Source organism: Rhamphochromis longiceps, linkage group LG19 (assembly GCF_057381845.1).
Source record: "Rhamphochromis longiceps isolate RC_006_pf linkage group LG19, R_longiceps_female_GT1.1, whole genome shotgun sequence".
NCBI lineage: Eukaryota > Metazoa > Chordata > Actinopteri > Cichliformes > Cichlidae > Rhamphochromis > Rhamphochromis longiceps.
In genome coordinates, this window is record NC_140575.1 from 7,530,834 (window position 1) to 7,547,836 (window position 17,003).

Consider the following 17,003-nt stretch of genomic DNA (forward strand, 5'->3'; position numbering starts at 1 on the left):
ACGAACGCATAGTGTTAAATATTAAAAAAAAACATCTTTTCACATGACTTGTGAAGCCAAATTTCCCTTTAAGCTACTACTATAAACACCTTAAGTTATTTGTTACCCTATTTTTGTCCACGCATACTTTCAAACTTTGAACTTTAAACATATTTGTGCCACCTTTAAAGCATGCTTAACATTCACTGTTAACTTGAATGAAATAGAAGAGGAGTCAAACAAACACAGATGTGAAAATGCAAGAGTACAAATGAGAGCAAAACGCATGCTGGAAAAGCAGTGAAGCATGGAAGAAAATGAAAAAATGGGAGAAAGATAAGGGAAAATGACTGAAATGAAGAGAGCTAATTCAAGTATTGGAGAGCAAAGATGAAAAAAGGTTTCATCGCACTCTCATGGTCAGATGTGGTGGTGAAAATAGGGCTAGGTGAGATGAAGAAGACATAAGGTAAGGACAAATGACAGACTGCAAAGGAGGGATGGGTGGAGGACCCAAAGACAGCTATTGTCACCCCACCTGCCTGTGATGGTAGGATTTCCGGCACTAGTGGTGTTGTTTTCTCTCCTTTATGTGGTTTACAGCCCCCAGGATATGTGGAGGCATTGGGATATCTTTACACACTTCCTGTACCGCACAAAGCTGCCTACCGTTGCTCTGCAGATCACAAGATAATCCCAACAGAGACCAAGAAACAAGAGACCCTGGTGAGGCGTCACGTCACACCCGACACTGCTTTAAACATGTCACATACAAAATAGCCTTAATCATACTGTAGCTGTTTTCATGTCTGTTTTCATATCCACTGATTGTTCTGCGGCGATTGCTTGTAAGAGTTAAGGATAACTATGTGCTGAACAGAAAAACCTTGAGGCAGGTGGACTGCTGTCAGCCAAGAGCAAGGCTCCAGACTAACCAAAATTTGTTGAAGACTAAGAAAATAGAGCTTGGTGTGATGAAGCTCCAGTTCTGCTGAGGCGTCAGAATATGTCACAATCTTGTGTCAGCAGTGTGATCCACTGACCCAGCCTGGCTGGTGTAACCAGTCCAGGATTCTGCTGGCAGTGTCACATTATGAGGACTGTTTTAAAGACAGTCAACCATAGTTCAGATCCTTCATTCTGATTACTGCTGCTGAACATGTGCTTTGCATACTATGTTGGTGGTACAACTTCTATCAGACAATCACTGCATCACAAAGCAAAAGTCAGCTTAAACTGCTTGCTTAACTGCTTAAATGTGCTTATGAATAAGAGGATTGATTGAAGGCAGTGGCGTCCTTAATCACCTGATCTCCATCCTGGCTGGGACATGGCAGAATGGGGGATGATGATGAATTATTGTTTTCGTTTTTTGTTTCTTTTGTTGTACAATATACAATAATGATACAATTTTATTTAAACAGTCAATCTACAAAAAATGCACAAATAATAGTGAAAAGCGATGCTTAATGGTTACATTTGCCACTAAAGCACAGACTTAGAGACGTCACCTACTAAACCTGCTTCCTTGAGGTTTATTACCAATTGTAAATACCTGACCCATCACTGTGATTTGTACTTAAGAGTAAAATGGCCTTCTTTGGCCATTAGAAGACAGGGGCATTGGTACACTTTTATTTACAAAGCTATGCTAGGATTGCTGCCTCCTTATATTTGTACTTTGGTCACAAGGACAAATAGTGGTTCTTACTCCTTGCGCTCAAATGATCAGCTGCTGTTGTCTGTTCCCCTTGTCCGCACAGAGCTGGGTAAGAAAGCCTTTGTCCACTCTGCACCTTTTTCATGGAACATGTTACAGAAAGACTGGAAACTGACTGAACTGTTGTCTTTAAATGTTTTTAAAACTAAACTCAAAGGCCTACAGGCTGCCTCAATAATGTGTAATTGTTTTGTGTAATTTTAACTTTGTTTGTTCGTATGTATTTGTCTTGAAATGTGCTGCCTCTTGGCCAGGACTCCCTTGAAAAAGAGGTCTTTGATCTCAACGGGACATTCCTGGTTAAATAAAGGTTAAATAAAAAAAACTAAATGGCAGAGAAGGATTAAGATCTCTGTCTAAACAAATAAATAAATCTGGGTAAATTCCCAGATGATTAAACATGCAACTATTTTGCTGGCAATAACTGAAATGAGTAAAGAAACTCAACAGCCTATTTATGCAAGATAATTCCTCATTTTATTGGGGGTGTTATATTGGTTGGGTCTGATTATTGGGGGGGTCATAACCCCCCTGGAAATTACGCCCCTGGATACAACATAGTGAGGACAGGAGTTTTGAGAAGGTGTCAATATTGTACTTTGTTGCTGTTGCTGTCATATTCAGTGTAAATATTGCTTGGATCAAAGGATGGTGTGATGCAGTCTTTTTGTTTTAGAGAGCATGTAGATTGAGAAGCTCACTGATGAGTCTTTTATCAAACTAGCTTCTGCTGAAAAGTGTCTCAGATACGTATTTGTTTGCATTATTGTTGCAGATGTCATATTAATGAGATGAAAACGGTTTGTTAGGTTTGTGGCAGCTTAATAAAATATCACGGAATGAAATACTTGTTTGGATTTGGCACATCCTTCGAACCTCTAGGTCTCACTTCCAGGAAACAAACCCAGAAAGGCATTGCACTGCTACAGCAAAAGTCTCTTGAATTGTGCAGGTCACTAGTTAGAAGCCAGCAGCGTGATACTTTGTCTAATTTGATTCAATATAAGCAACAGCAGACTTGAATTACAGGGTGAAAATCCCGAAGACTTTCCAATCCAATAATATGTACCATAACACCCTCATCTGCTGGCAGGAAACCTGCCTCTTGGGCCTCTTCAGTCACCATGAGAGAGCATCACTTCACTGAATCTGTAGACATTTCTCAGCCTTCCTCTTTCTCAGCTGAGTGACGCATTTGTGGAGCTGAATAATGACACTTGTTGGCTGCACAAAAGCAGCTGGTAGCTTCTGTTGCCAACGATGACAAGCAGAATCGCCTTACTCCGGCTGGAACAATGGAGGGCTGCGTTGATACGGTATTGTGTGTCAGTGTTATCTGTGGCTCAGCCCCGTGAAGATTTGTTCCACCACAAATAAGATTTTATTTCTTGAGAAGCCCCCATGCAACAAAGAAGTGGCTGAAATGCCTCCCTTTACTCCTGGAGGTCCAGAGGATGAACACAAACAAAGCCCTCAGGATCACAGAGTCACAGCTGTTTGTGAAGTGCGGGTCTTATGAGGCTTAAAGACAAAATCCAACTTAAAACACGAGTCACCTATGTTGCTCCTGTGATCCACAAAGCGTAGCGGTGATCTTCCTGTCCCTGATCGGGGAATTTTGAGACACACGCAACCCCTTCATAAAGCAGCAGTGTCTGTGGTGACAGACAGTGAGACAAATCTAGCACCTGCTCCACTAAAAACAAACACCATGCTTGTACTCACGGTAATCCTACACTTCTGTGCTGTTTAGCTCCTCGTTTTAACTTCATAATGACATGACTAGGACACAGTAGATGATTTTTTTTTTCTTATTTGGACAGTTTGGTGGCCTCACAGCAAGAATGCCCTGGATGGATATTCTGTTGTTGGGAATCCTGATGGCATGCATACATTATTAATGTTATTAGCATTTGGTAGGTGTTTCTTCTTATGTTGATTAGGTTTAAATGAAACCCTTTTTGATGGCATGGCAACTGATTTTGTTTTCAAAAAATAATTAAAATAGTAAATATTGACTGAGTGTAATGCTTTATTCAGCCACTTGGGGGCAGCATAAAGAGTTGGACAGCACTTTGTGACATTAAAGCATTAATACTTTTTTTTTTTTTTTACCCTTTTTGGGTTTGGTTTTTTTTTTTAACGCTCCACTGGACTAGGCACTTACCAAGTGTTTGATCTGAACATCTTTCCCTTCCGTGGTTTATGAGTGATAATTGTGAAATTCACAAAAACTAGGCATAAAGATCAAGAGATGAAATAGCTGTGCAATAAAGCTTTCCTCTGATTTTGTGTAGGTTAAACTTGGAAAACTTTCAGTTTGGTTGTTCCCTTCATGCTTGTTTGCTCAGCTTTGGTACTAATTCTTTTTTCAAAAGCATTTGCATCACCTCTCTTAGGTAAGGCCATCTAAAATGCAGCCTTAAACAACATTACGCATAAAGGACTAAAATCATCTACATGACACCCCCTGTGCAACTGATGATGTGACAGCAGGACAGCCCTAAACCCTCACAGACTTCAAGAAAGTGCTCATCAAAGTCTTTAAGTCTATGATTGTGGACAGTGGAACACATAAATGACCAGTTACTGCCAGCAATCTTGGTTAACAAGACTGTATTCAAAGACTTTGGGTGCATTGCGCAGGCACAGATGTCTGCTATTCAATGCTAAACATCAGTACTAGTACAATATTAGGATTTCACCGATATAAACAAGAGACTTCTTTGGATGTATGTACACTCTGATAGAAGTCAGATAACTGCATTAAAAACAATTCAAAACATGGTGGAGAGGTGCAATCCCATGATTGAGATTAGTGGAGATGAATGGTGGCAGACAGCTGCAGCTACAACCAACTGTGTCAGGATCCATCTGTCTGCCAAAGCAGCCATCCTCTTAACTTGAAGCCTCACGTTGAAATGGGTATGTTTAAAAAAAATTATATCTTGTAATGTGTAAGTGGAAAATTGGTAATTTTTCTACCTGACTGTAACATGCCGATGTCTGCTGTGAACTCTCGATTTGTAACAACTTTATAGTTGAGCGTCTGTGTGGATTGACTCACTTTTGTTTGCAGCTCCATGATCTGTTTTTGACACTTCTACACTGGCTTCATTTGTCAGGTCCAAAGGTTAACAACTTGGACTTAACGTAAGTCAGGATGAGAGATAAAGAAATACAAACAACATGTATACATCATGTTTTTCTTTTCTTGAGGTGTGACTGGCAAATCTTCTTCTGCGGTTCCTTAAACAGGTAGTGACAGAGGATAGACTCATGATGTTAACCTTTTTGAATTGTATTTTCATATCCCATGTTATCACCTAACCTAGGTTAGTCTCTAACACAGTCTGATATTACTTGTAATTAAACTAAGCTCTATCTTTAACCACATCTTAACCCAAAAAAGAATTAGAAGAGCTCGGGAACAAAAAGTCCTCTCTTCTTAAGCTTTGAATGGCAAATTTATCTCCCTAACTAAAAAGGTACAAGAACACACACACATACAACAACTGCAGAGTTTACTATAGCTGTCTACCACCAGCACTTCAGGAGTAAATCAATAACATCTACTGTGTCCTAGAACACACACACAGACACACACACACAGAATTCAAAACCCAGACCCCCCTCCCTGTGACCAAACAACAGGTGATCAGCTGCAAATGGGTGAAGTGAAGTAGGTAGGGGGAGGGGGGAATAAGACCATTCATCACCACGGGGGCTGCCACCGTCTCCCTTCTCTGCAAAGGAACACGCTGTAGCAGACATCTCCATTTAAAAGCACTCGATCAGCAGCTAAACAAACTCAGGCCCTCAGGTCACGCAGCCGGGGCCACACAACTGGGTTTGAAGCTTGGTAGAAGTGCAGCGCAGCCTCCTATTAGGGCGAAGTTCAAAGGAGAAGCACACACAGACACACACACACACACGTTCTCAATCACTGGCAGCAAAGCAGAGTGGACTGAAGTGAGGTCAGCAGATCAAACAGTACCTGTGGGCTGTTAAGCAAACAGAGTCACCATGCGATCTTTAATAATCTACAATTTGTGGTTTGTTTTTGCACAAACTTCACATAGTTTATTTGTTTTGGGATTTATTATTCTTATATAATTATAAGATATATATGAGTATGCATGAACTAGAGCTTTAAGAAGACTCAAAATTTTAAATAAACTGGAATTATTAGTGTTGTACGCCACATCCCCATTGAGGTCCTGATGAAGGCTCTTAGGGTCCTGTTTTATATATACATATATATATATATATATATATATATATATATAAAAAACACCCAGCACGCCCCTGCGGGCGGTTTATCCTTCAAGCTCGGGTCCTCTACCAGAGGCCTGGGAGCTTGAGGGTCCTGCGCAGTATCTTAGCTGTTCCCAGGACTGCGCTCTTCTGGACAGAGATCTCCGATGTTGTTCCCGGGATCTGCTGGAGCCACTCGCCTAGCTTGGGAGTAACCGCACCTAGTGCTCCGATTACCACAGGGACCACCGTTACCTTCACCCTCCACATCCTCTCGAGCTCTTCTCTGAGCCCTTGGTATTTCTCCAGCTTCTCGTGTTCCTTCTTCCTGATGTTGCTGTCATTCGGAACCGCTACATCGATCACTACGGCCGTCTTCTTATGTTTGTCTACCACCACTATGTCCGGTTGGTTAGCCACCACCATTTTGTCCGTCTGTATCTGGAAGTCCCACAGGATCTTAGCTCGGTCATTCTCCACCACCCTAGGGGGCATCTCCCATTTTGACCTCGGCACTTCCAGGCCATATTCGGCACAGATGTTCCTGTACACTATGCCGGCCACTTGGTTATGGCGTTCCATGTATGCCTTGCCTGCTAGCATCTTGCACCCTGCTGTTATGTGCTGGATTGTCTCTGGGGCATCTTTACACAGCCTGCACCTGGGGTCTTGCCTGGTGTGATAGACCCCAGCCTCTATGGATCTTGTGCTCAGAGCTTGTTCTTGTGCTGCCATGATTAGTGCCTCTGTGCTGTCTTTCAGTCCAGCTTTGTCCAGCCACTGGTAGGATTTCTGGATATCAGCCACCTCCTCTATCTGCCGGTGGTACATACCGTGCAGGGGTCTGTCCTTCCATGATGGTTCCTCGTCTCCCTCCTCTTTCTTGGGTTTCTGCTGCCTGAGGTATTCACTGAGCACTCGGTCAGTTGGGGCCATCTTCCCAATGTATTCTTGGATGTTTGTTGTCTCATCCTGGACTGTGGTGCTGACACTCACCAGTCCCCGGCCCCCTTCCTTCCGCTTAGCGTACAGCCTCAGGGTGCTGGACTTGGGGTGAAACCCTCCATGCATGGTAAGGAGCATTCTTGTCTTTATGTCAGTGGCTTCTATCTCCTCCTTTGGCCAGCCTATTACCCCAGCAGGGTACCTGATCACGGGCAGGGCGTAGGTGTTGATAGCCTGGATCTTGTTCTTACCATTCAGCTGACTCCTCAGGACTTGCCTGACCCTCTGCAGGTACTTGGTGGTTGCAGCTTTCCTAGCGGCCTCTTCATGGTTCCCATTCGCCTGCGGGATCCCCAGGTACTTGTAACTGTCCTCTATGTCTGCAATGTTGCCTTCTGGTAGTTCAATCCCCTCAGTTCTGACTACCTTCCCTCTCTTTGTTGCCATCCGACTACACTATATATATATATATATATATATATATATATATATACATATGTATGTATAAAGGCTTCATATATATATATATATATATATATATATATATATATATATATAAGGCTTCATATATATATACGAAGGCTCTTAGGGTCCTGTTGATCTTGATATACAGGACCCTAAGAGCCTTCATCAGGACCTCAATGGGGATGTGGCGTACAACACTAGAGGCCAACTCCAAGCCCATAGCACAAGTCACCCTCAAGTGTGGGATCTCCCCAGGGGATGCTCTGTCCCCACTGCTGTTCTGCATAGGCCTGAACCCCCTCAGTGAGATCATTAACAAGACTGGCTATGGATACCGACTATGGAACGGAGCAGTTGTCAGCCACCTCCCGTACATGGATGACATCAAGCTGTATGTCAAGAGTGAACAAGACATCGATTCACTGATCCACACTACCAGGATATACAGCAATGACATCGGGATGTCATTCGGGCTGGAGAAGTGTAGTCGGATGATAACAAAGAGAGGGAAGGTAGTCAGAATTGAGGGGATCGAGCTACCAGAAGGCAACATTGCAGACATAGAGGACAGTTACAAGTACTTGGGGATCCCGTAGGCGAATGGGAACCATGAAGAGGCCGCTAGAAAAGCTGCAACCACCAAGTACCTGCAGAGGGTCAGGCAAGTCCTGAGGAGTCAGCTGAATGGTAAGAACAAGATCCAGGCTATCAACACCTACGCCCTGCCCGTGATCAGGTACCCAGCTGGTATAATAAGTTGGTCAAAGGAGGCGATAGAAGCCACTGACGTAAAGACAAGAAAGCTCCTTACCATGCATGGAGGGTTTCACCCCAAGTCCAGCACCCTGAGGCTGTACGCTAAGTGGAAGGAAGGGGGCCGGGGACTGGTGAGTGTCAGCACCACAGTCCAGGATGAGACAACAAACATCCAAGAATACATTGGGAAGACGGCCCCAACTGACCGAGTGCTCAGTGAATACCTCAGGCAGCAGAAACCCAAGAAAGAGGAGGGAGACGAGGAACCATCATGGAAGGACAGGCCCCTGCACGGTATGTACCACCGGCAGATAGAGGAGGTGGCTGATATCCAGAAATCCTACCAGTGGCTGGACAAAGCTGGACTGAAAGACAGCACAGAGGCACTAATCATGGCAGCACAAGAACAAGCTCTGAGCACAAGATCCATAGAGGCTGGGGTCTATCACACCAGGCAAGACCCCAGGTGCAGGCTGCGTAAAGATGCCCCTGAGACAATCCAGCACATAACAGCAGGGTGCAAGATGCTAGCAGGCAAGGCATACATGGAACGCCATAACCAAGTGGCCGGCATAGTGTACAGGAACATCTGTGCCGAATATGGCCTGGAAGTGCCGAGGTCAAAATGGGAGATGCCCCCTAGGGTGGTGGAGAATGACCGAGCTAAGATCCTGTGGGACTTCCAGATACAGACGGACAAAATGGTGGTGGCTAACCAACCGGACATAGTGGTGGTAGACAAACATAAGAAGACGGCCGTAGTGATCGATGTAGCGGTTCCGAATGACAGCAACATCAGGAAGAAGGAACACGAGAAGCTGGAGAAATACCAAGGGCTCAGAGAAGAGCTCGAGAGGATGTGGAGGGTGAAGGTAACGGTGGTCCCCGTGGTAATCGAAGCACTAGGTGCGGTGACTCCCAAGCTAGGTGAGTGGCTCCAGCAGATCCCGGGAACAACATCGGAGATCTCTGTCCAGAAGAGCGCAGTCCTGGGAACAGCTAAGATACTGCGCAGGACCCTCAAGCTCCCAGGCCTCTGGTAGAGGACCCGAGCTTGAAGGATAAACCGCCCGCAGGGGTGAGCTGGGTGTTTTGTTTTGTTTTTTATATATATATATATATATGTATGTCATGAAATGAAAACATACAAGACATACAAGAACCTCAACAATGTGCTAAACCACAGCTTTTACATAATTTTTCAATTGTTTTCTATTGATGAAATCAATAATATATTAGACATGGTTGCTAATCAACAGTAGAGATGGGCGGATTGATCCAAATATGACACTAACACTTGTATCGGATCAATACTATTGTGATGGTATCAATACTTTGTTTCTACCCTCTAACTTCAGTATGTAGCCCGGGGAATTGTTTTAAATAACAGGGTTTTTTTGGAAATAAAACAAAAAGGTTCAGACATTTATTTTTTAACTATTAAGCCTTTATTTTTTATAGCTTTAAAGACATTTAAACAACAAAGGTTGGCCCAAAGTGCTTCAGAGACAGACACATTTACATTCCTGGTTTCCTAAAAGCTGAAAAAAGTTGTGTTTTATTGTGTTGAGTAATGATTAGATAAAGTAAAAAATGACAGCGATAACGTGGTCATGAAAATGCAAACTGATGATGATTCATATCATAAGTGATGACACACTGTTGTCCCCTACATAAGCTGCCTTTGGTATCGGAAGTACTAGCCCTGTGTGTACTTGGTATCAGACTGATACCAAATCTTGCGATATCGCACAGCCCTAATCAACAGAAAGTACCTGAAATGTCTTTGTACATTTAAAACTAAGGAAACTTATCACAGAGAGCTGGCAGTGTGATGAAACTATTTCAGATTTAATAGGAAAGGACCATGTGAAGGGCAAACTGAGGACTTTATAGTCATTTCAATATCTGTATTGTGTGTGTGTGTGTGTGTGTGTGTGTGTGTGTGTGTGTGTGTGTGTGTGTGTGTGTGTGTGTGTGTGTGTGTGTGTGTGTGTGTGTGTATTTAAAGTTGATACATTAGGATCCAGATTTACTAACATACATATTGCTAGAGCACAAAAGAAAAGTACTGTCTGTATCCACAAAGAGAACACACTGGCAAGACTGAGAGGTGGAAACTCGGTTTTGCGACTGACCCTGAGTTTCTTTCTCAAGGTGCAAAATTATCAACGTTTATGACACCCAATTTACTGATAAGTATACTGAAACTTTTGTAAATCGCCCATAAAATTAACCACACCTATGAGCACTATTTGGGGTAAATTAGTGTCACAGCTTTTCAGTTATCTTCAAAAGCACCTGCTGTGTAAACATGATATCGTGGATATCTCGTGACGCTTTCAAATTTGATGTCTCCAAGGTGTTAAGTCTGAATTTCTCAGTTGTCCCTGGACAGCAGGACAACAGATTTGAAGGCTTACTTAAAACATAACATGAATACATGTAAGGCTCGCATCATGTATACATTTATGCTTTCACAGAAGGACACACAGTCTCTGGTAGCTTTAATCCTGAGTGCGCTGTTAGCAGGTTTGTTGAGTTAGTGAAGGGCAGCAAATTAGCTTCCCCGGCAGGATATGCAATGATGAATAAGACGACAAAAGAATGAGGCATTAGATGTACGAACAGAATAGTCTGTGGGAAACAAGAAAAAATAGATAATATATATATTTGTACAGAGGATGTTATTAATGTTTTAAAGATACATCTGCATTATAAGTGTTTCGCCTCTATACATAACATCGCAGTTCTATTTTACACCTTGTAAATCAGTTGGGACCAACAAGCTGTGAACTGAGAGGTGAGACTGGCCGTCTGCGACTTGACATGTAAGCCAAAGGCCAACAACCTCTTGACCTCTGAGCTCCACATGAGGCGAGCCAAGTGCTGCCCACTTAACCTCAACGGCTTCCAAAGAAAGACATTCCCATGAAAATAAACTACACGACGAAAAAGAAATTGTGCCCTGTGTCGGGGCTTTTTAAAGATTTTATTAACATCCACCTGGGGGTGCTACAGACATTAGCTTAATGGCATTTCCAGCCTGGTGCAGCCATGCTGTGGTGAGCTGATCTCTCTAATTACTGTACAGTGAGGGGCGGGGGTGGTGGGGAATTGGTACGGGGGCAAATCTGCGTCCAGGCTCAATCTCATAAGTGCAGGCTGGAGCTGCAGCAGGCCTAATGTGTGTTTATGCTTGTTCACGAGAGGTTATGATTACCGGCGACAGTGGCGTCACGGAGGGAAACACAGTCAGCAGGTGCAGACAGGGCAGAGGGTGACCGACAAACACAAGTCTGGGAGATGTAACAAGCATCTAAATGTCCAGCTGTATCGTAAATGTTAAACCCTGCAGCTGCTAATAATGGGAACGGTGGATGCTGGTTTCGTTGCCCTGTTTAAACAAATTGCTCTGCAAGACTGTGGGGCAGACTTTGTTTTCTACACTCAAAGGCAGAAGCAGCTTATTAGACCATTTAATCATAGCAGAACCACTCGCAAATTGATGGATGCGCCTTCGAAATTGCTGTTATCGGTATTAACACTGTTCACCCCACCTTGAATCATCAGCCTTGCAGCAATTGCAATGTGCAGCGCTAGTTTGTTCCTGACATATTCCAGTGAGGATTACTGAAATTAAGCATTCTAGTAATTCGAGGTTAAGCATTTAGCGTGCAACACTTGTAACTTGAGAGAGTGAAATCAGGCTTATGGCAGGGGGGGGCTATAACATCCACCGCACGTAGGCACATGCAGTGCCAGTCAGTAAGCCCATACTGCCCGTGGGCTACTTCAGTTGTGTGGCACACCTATGTAGCTGACGCCTAAAGCCTGGATTTACCAAACATCTAAGTCGCAGAGTCAACAGACCTATTGCTCTGCTCAGTCTATGTTCTGATCCACCTTGTTTCACATCCCAGTGGGCGGGGCTATGCCCAGAGATCTGTGAGGGCGTGAGTTTCCATGAGGAAAAAAAGCCTTTTTGTCCCTGAAGCATCAGCATGTCTGGAATGAAAAACGTGTTTTCAGTCTTACCTTCATGTATTATTGAGTATTTTATCTATGAAACATTCAGAGGAAGCAACTCTTTTTATGTTTTTATGTAACGCTGACTTTGAATACAAGATGTTGTGTAGTATGTTGTTGACACTGACAAACTAAGGTCATTCTCATAAATGAAAGGAAAAGGAAAGCTTTCAAGAAATAGCAGTTTCAAGGAATGTAGGAAACACTGGATAGCTGTGGATAGTGGAAACAACTAGAAGAATCCAAATTAAAGTGTGAGTGAGAAGAAATATTGCAATGCATGAAGCCCAACTTTAATCCACAAGCTTGAGGTGGTCTGTGTACTGCTGTGCTAGCATCATGCTTTTACAATTACAATTAGTGTCATTCCTTTTAGCAGTGGTGTCAAAAATGAAATGCAAGCAATGCTTTTGCAGTAGCTAACAGTCAAAAAACAACATAGAACTAAGAGATGTGTTTGGAAACACTTCAAGGTCTCAGTTGAAGAAAAAAAAGTACAATTTTTATTAAAAATTCAACAAGTGTGTGATGATTGTTGCCATAACTGAGCAGCCCTACCGTGTCCTACATGTGAGAAAGGAGAATAGTAGAAAATATCCCAACCCGACTCTCCCTCAGCTGCCTGCAGTTTATGTGCAAAAAAGGCCTTAAGTTAAAAATCTGCCTTGTTAAAAGTCTATTTAAAGATTCCAGAGATAAAAGATAGAGATCTTTATATAAAATCAAAGACCTGAAAGGATTCAACAACAAGTATTTTCAAAGGATAAAGGTATGACAAAGTACAGGTTTGGTTTTTTTTCGGTTTTGCACGCTCATGTTGACCATGAACTATATTCCTAAATGTGACAAGAAGCAAAGTCAACAGGAGCTATTCTCTGCTAAAATCTACTTGTGTTGTTTTAAAGCAACAATCGCTTAGTTACCATGAAAATAGTGCCTATAAATGCTTCCCATTCTTCACATTGTCGTTTTATAGGTGTTTTAAGTAAATGAAAAGCTTCTTCCAACTCTGCTCTCAGTTACGCACATGTCATTTGCTGACCTTATTACAGTTGCAGGCCTTGAGTGTCTACAGTTACTCCCCCAAGTGTTGTGCAGAACTCTCTCTCTGTCTGTGTGTGTGTGTGTGTGTGTGTGTGTAGTGACCGCTTCATGTCATGTGCAAACACAAAACATGCTAACATGATTTAAAGCAGTGTAACATAACCTTTCCTCTACATCATCGTCCTCTCGCCAGGCGTCCCTCTGTAAACCTACATGATAACCCCCCACCACCACCACCATAGTCATATAGACGACCTCTACACCGTCTACAACCACGACTGCCTACATCACCACACCCCTCAGCACATGCATGCAACTTGCATTCCTCTGGATTCTTGATCTGCAGCATGGCCAGATCACGTCTGGACATGTCCTCTGGTTACCTCCTTCACTGCAGCACAGCCCACTGAGCACTGAGCTGCGGTTACTACGATGCTGTCCACAGTATGTGAATATGCTCAGCTGACAGAACTCACTATGCGTTATATCAATATCTCTATTTTTTGTCAGTTTAGTAACTTTTATGAGTGTAATTTGTATTCATTATCTCCCTTTGAGTATGTGGATATTTTGCTGTCTGTATTCATTCAACACTGATGACTTCAATTTAGAATGTAAATAAACTGTGGAACGGCACAAGTTCCTCTATGACCCGATGCTTTTATACATGTCTATCCAACACCAAAGAATCAAAAGAAATTGGGGAGAATGTTAACAATTCCAACAGGACTTGTAATCAAATATGGAAACTGTATTTCAACATCTATTCAATAGGTTGGCACAGAATTTGGTATTCAGATCCCCTCTGGGATAAATTGCATTATTTTTGGTATGATTTCATATAGTCATTGCACATCTGCTTGTGGACACTTATCTTTTACTTGTTTGCTTGGAAATGACTTCAGTTTCTCACCATAAGAGGAAACAAACAGAGGTCATTGAAACATGTCTGTAAAAGTCATTCAGCCGCAGCGTGCCTTTCTGTGAAAATCGGATTCAGTTTTCACAGGAAAGAAGAAAGACGCAATAAAAATGATGGGAACGACAACTAAACGTCTATGAACTGCAGGATCATAGACCCACCTTGCTAGTACCAGGTTGGACAGATGTTTGCCTGGTTTAGTTCCTCATGGCATAGATAATGTTTTAAAAAATGTTTAAAGAGGAAGGTAAATGTTATGACTTTATACTGTTTTACCAGTTCAGTTTTTATTCATCCACTTGAGTCTTGGAATCGAGGTAGGTATCGTGATTGTATATGAAGTCAACTGTAATTTGGTGCCTCCTTCTGTCCGCCCTTATGTTGAACTCACACATATATAGCCGGCATTAATCTCTTTATCTAACTCTCGATAAGCCACGCAAGTTAAAAGGAAATTTCACCATAGCTCTCCTTTAAGACTGTTGTGTTGTAACTGTAGTTGTGTTGTCATCACCACTGATCAGGGAGGTTTTGCAACATAAGGGTGCACATTCCTGTCACATCTGGCTTGTAGTACTGAACAATGAACAAGCAGAGCACAATATCATGTAACGTGCAAAAGCCACGGCACAAGCAAACTCACAAAGACAATAGAAAACACCACCACAGAGCTATTGACTGGGAAAGGGAAAATCTACAGGTTTTTGATTAGGAAGCAAGCAATGAACCACACCACATCCCCGGATGCAGTACTGTAAATTCCCAACACTTTAAAATAGATATTTAACTTTACAGGATTCATAGTTTTTTCCCCTTTTGGTGGATGCCAGCATTGCATTTCTGTACATTACAATAAAAGCACACAGCACATGCCGACCGTTTGCCGTTAATCACTCGGGCTTTTAACGGCGCAATGAGTCGGAGAGGCCTTCAAGTGGGTGGGATGGAAATAGGTTTTTCTCCTCCAATAATTAGCTTATCAGACCATTTACACGGCTAAGAATCATTAGCACCAGTTTAATGAGGTTGGCTAAAAATAGAGAAAGCACATAAAGGATCAGAGGACCCTGCTGGAGCCAGAACTTCACACTCCGAGTGTGTGCGAGCATAAATTTACAGCGTCAGTTTGTGTGCTCATGTTGTCTCTCAAGTGTGCTCTTTCAGGTTGTGTACGGCAGTATGTGTGCATAACTGCATGCGTGCATCTTTGTTTCTAATGCTGTTTATTGTTGCATCCTGCATTTGTGTTCTGTGTAACAACACACCAAAACCCAAAAATGTGTTCATGTGTCAGTCAGTGCTTTGATTATCTTACCCTGTCTTGTTAGTTATCAATCACAGATTTCTGACTTAAATCTTATAAAATAGTTCAAAGCATAGTTTGAACAGTTACTGGTCGTTCAAAGAGGAGGAGCTGTATTTGTGGCTACTTTCAGCAGTGAATGCTAGTGAGTATTTGGGATAGCAATATGGTGTGTGTGTGTCTTTGATAATAAAATAATATATAACATGGTGCAAAATGTGGCTTATTCATATTTCTTATTATTAGTTTTGACAATGGAATGCAGAATGGAGCATGGGAATAATCAACCTTTAAGGTTTGGTGGCTAAAATTACCTATTTACTTCCTAAAGAGTTTCTGTTTAGAAAACCCTTTCACACTGTTTGTGTCTTCATTTTTTCCCTCGTATTCCTGTTCTATTTTTGCACTGCGCTTTCCACAAGAGTCATATGAATGTAAATATTTATTTGTGATAAACAGGATGACTTTAAAACAACTAACATACTTTTCCTCAGGAAAGAGCTTCTTTACACAGGGTTGTTTAAAACTTGTCCCACTTAAAGGTTGGGTCTAATTGAGTATACAGCTGCACAAACAGCTTGGAAAACCACTTTCTGATATCTCAAAGCAAGCCCAAAACGATCACACTATTTTTGTGTTAGTTAAGGTTGCAGTCTATGTGAGGTTAATTTGGTAATGCATAATAACCTGCTAGAAGTAAGAAGTCTAGACATTTGAAGGAAAAATGCAGCGACTGAATGTCCAAGCTGACACGCACGGAGAGCAGGACCTCATAAACTGTGTAAAATGAAACAGTGAGACACTCTACACCAGGATTTAAATGCTAACATTATTTGATCATGCAGCAGAGCGTTTACAGTCAGAGTCTGGCTTTGCCTGCCTTCAGTGAAGTGACGTGAGCAACTGTCTTGGCTGAGGGATCAAGTAAGATCCTCTTTCAGGTTTTGAGCACATAGAGAATGCGAGAGGGAGCCCGAGAATGTTATTCAATGCATTCAGCAATAGACAGAAGTGATTAAGTGGGGATATCTCGGCAGAGTCCAAAGCCTCTTCCATCTGCAGCTGATTAGTTGTTTCGTGGAATTATTGTCTTTAAAACGATGGCTGTCACAATCAAGGCTTCTTTCTAAATTTTGTGTCAGGCATTCTTAGCAATAAGATTGATGGTGTGACTTTGCCAACAGCTGGCAGTGACTCTGTCCACAACTGTCTTTTAAAGACTCCACCAGGTGTCTACTGGAGAATATTATCACCCTAGACACGCTTTTTGGGCATCTTTCATGTCTGGGCAGAGGTCTTTATCAAGTTAAGACATTTTGCTGCCCACTCTTTGTCACTGAAATTCTCAGTGGCATGAAATTTAGTAATAGTGAGGAGACTGATGAAACACCAGAGCGTCTTTTGTATACTCTGTGATTGCTTTTTGTTCGTCCATGGTGACGTCAGACTAGTGACTAGAATCAAGAAATACTGGACTAGTTCTCACTGGTCCAATTACTGTAATGTAACTGATAGATAGTGGTGACTCTTAAAGCAGAGTCAATGACAGCCCAATGAGAATTCATAAGAGAACGATAAGTGAT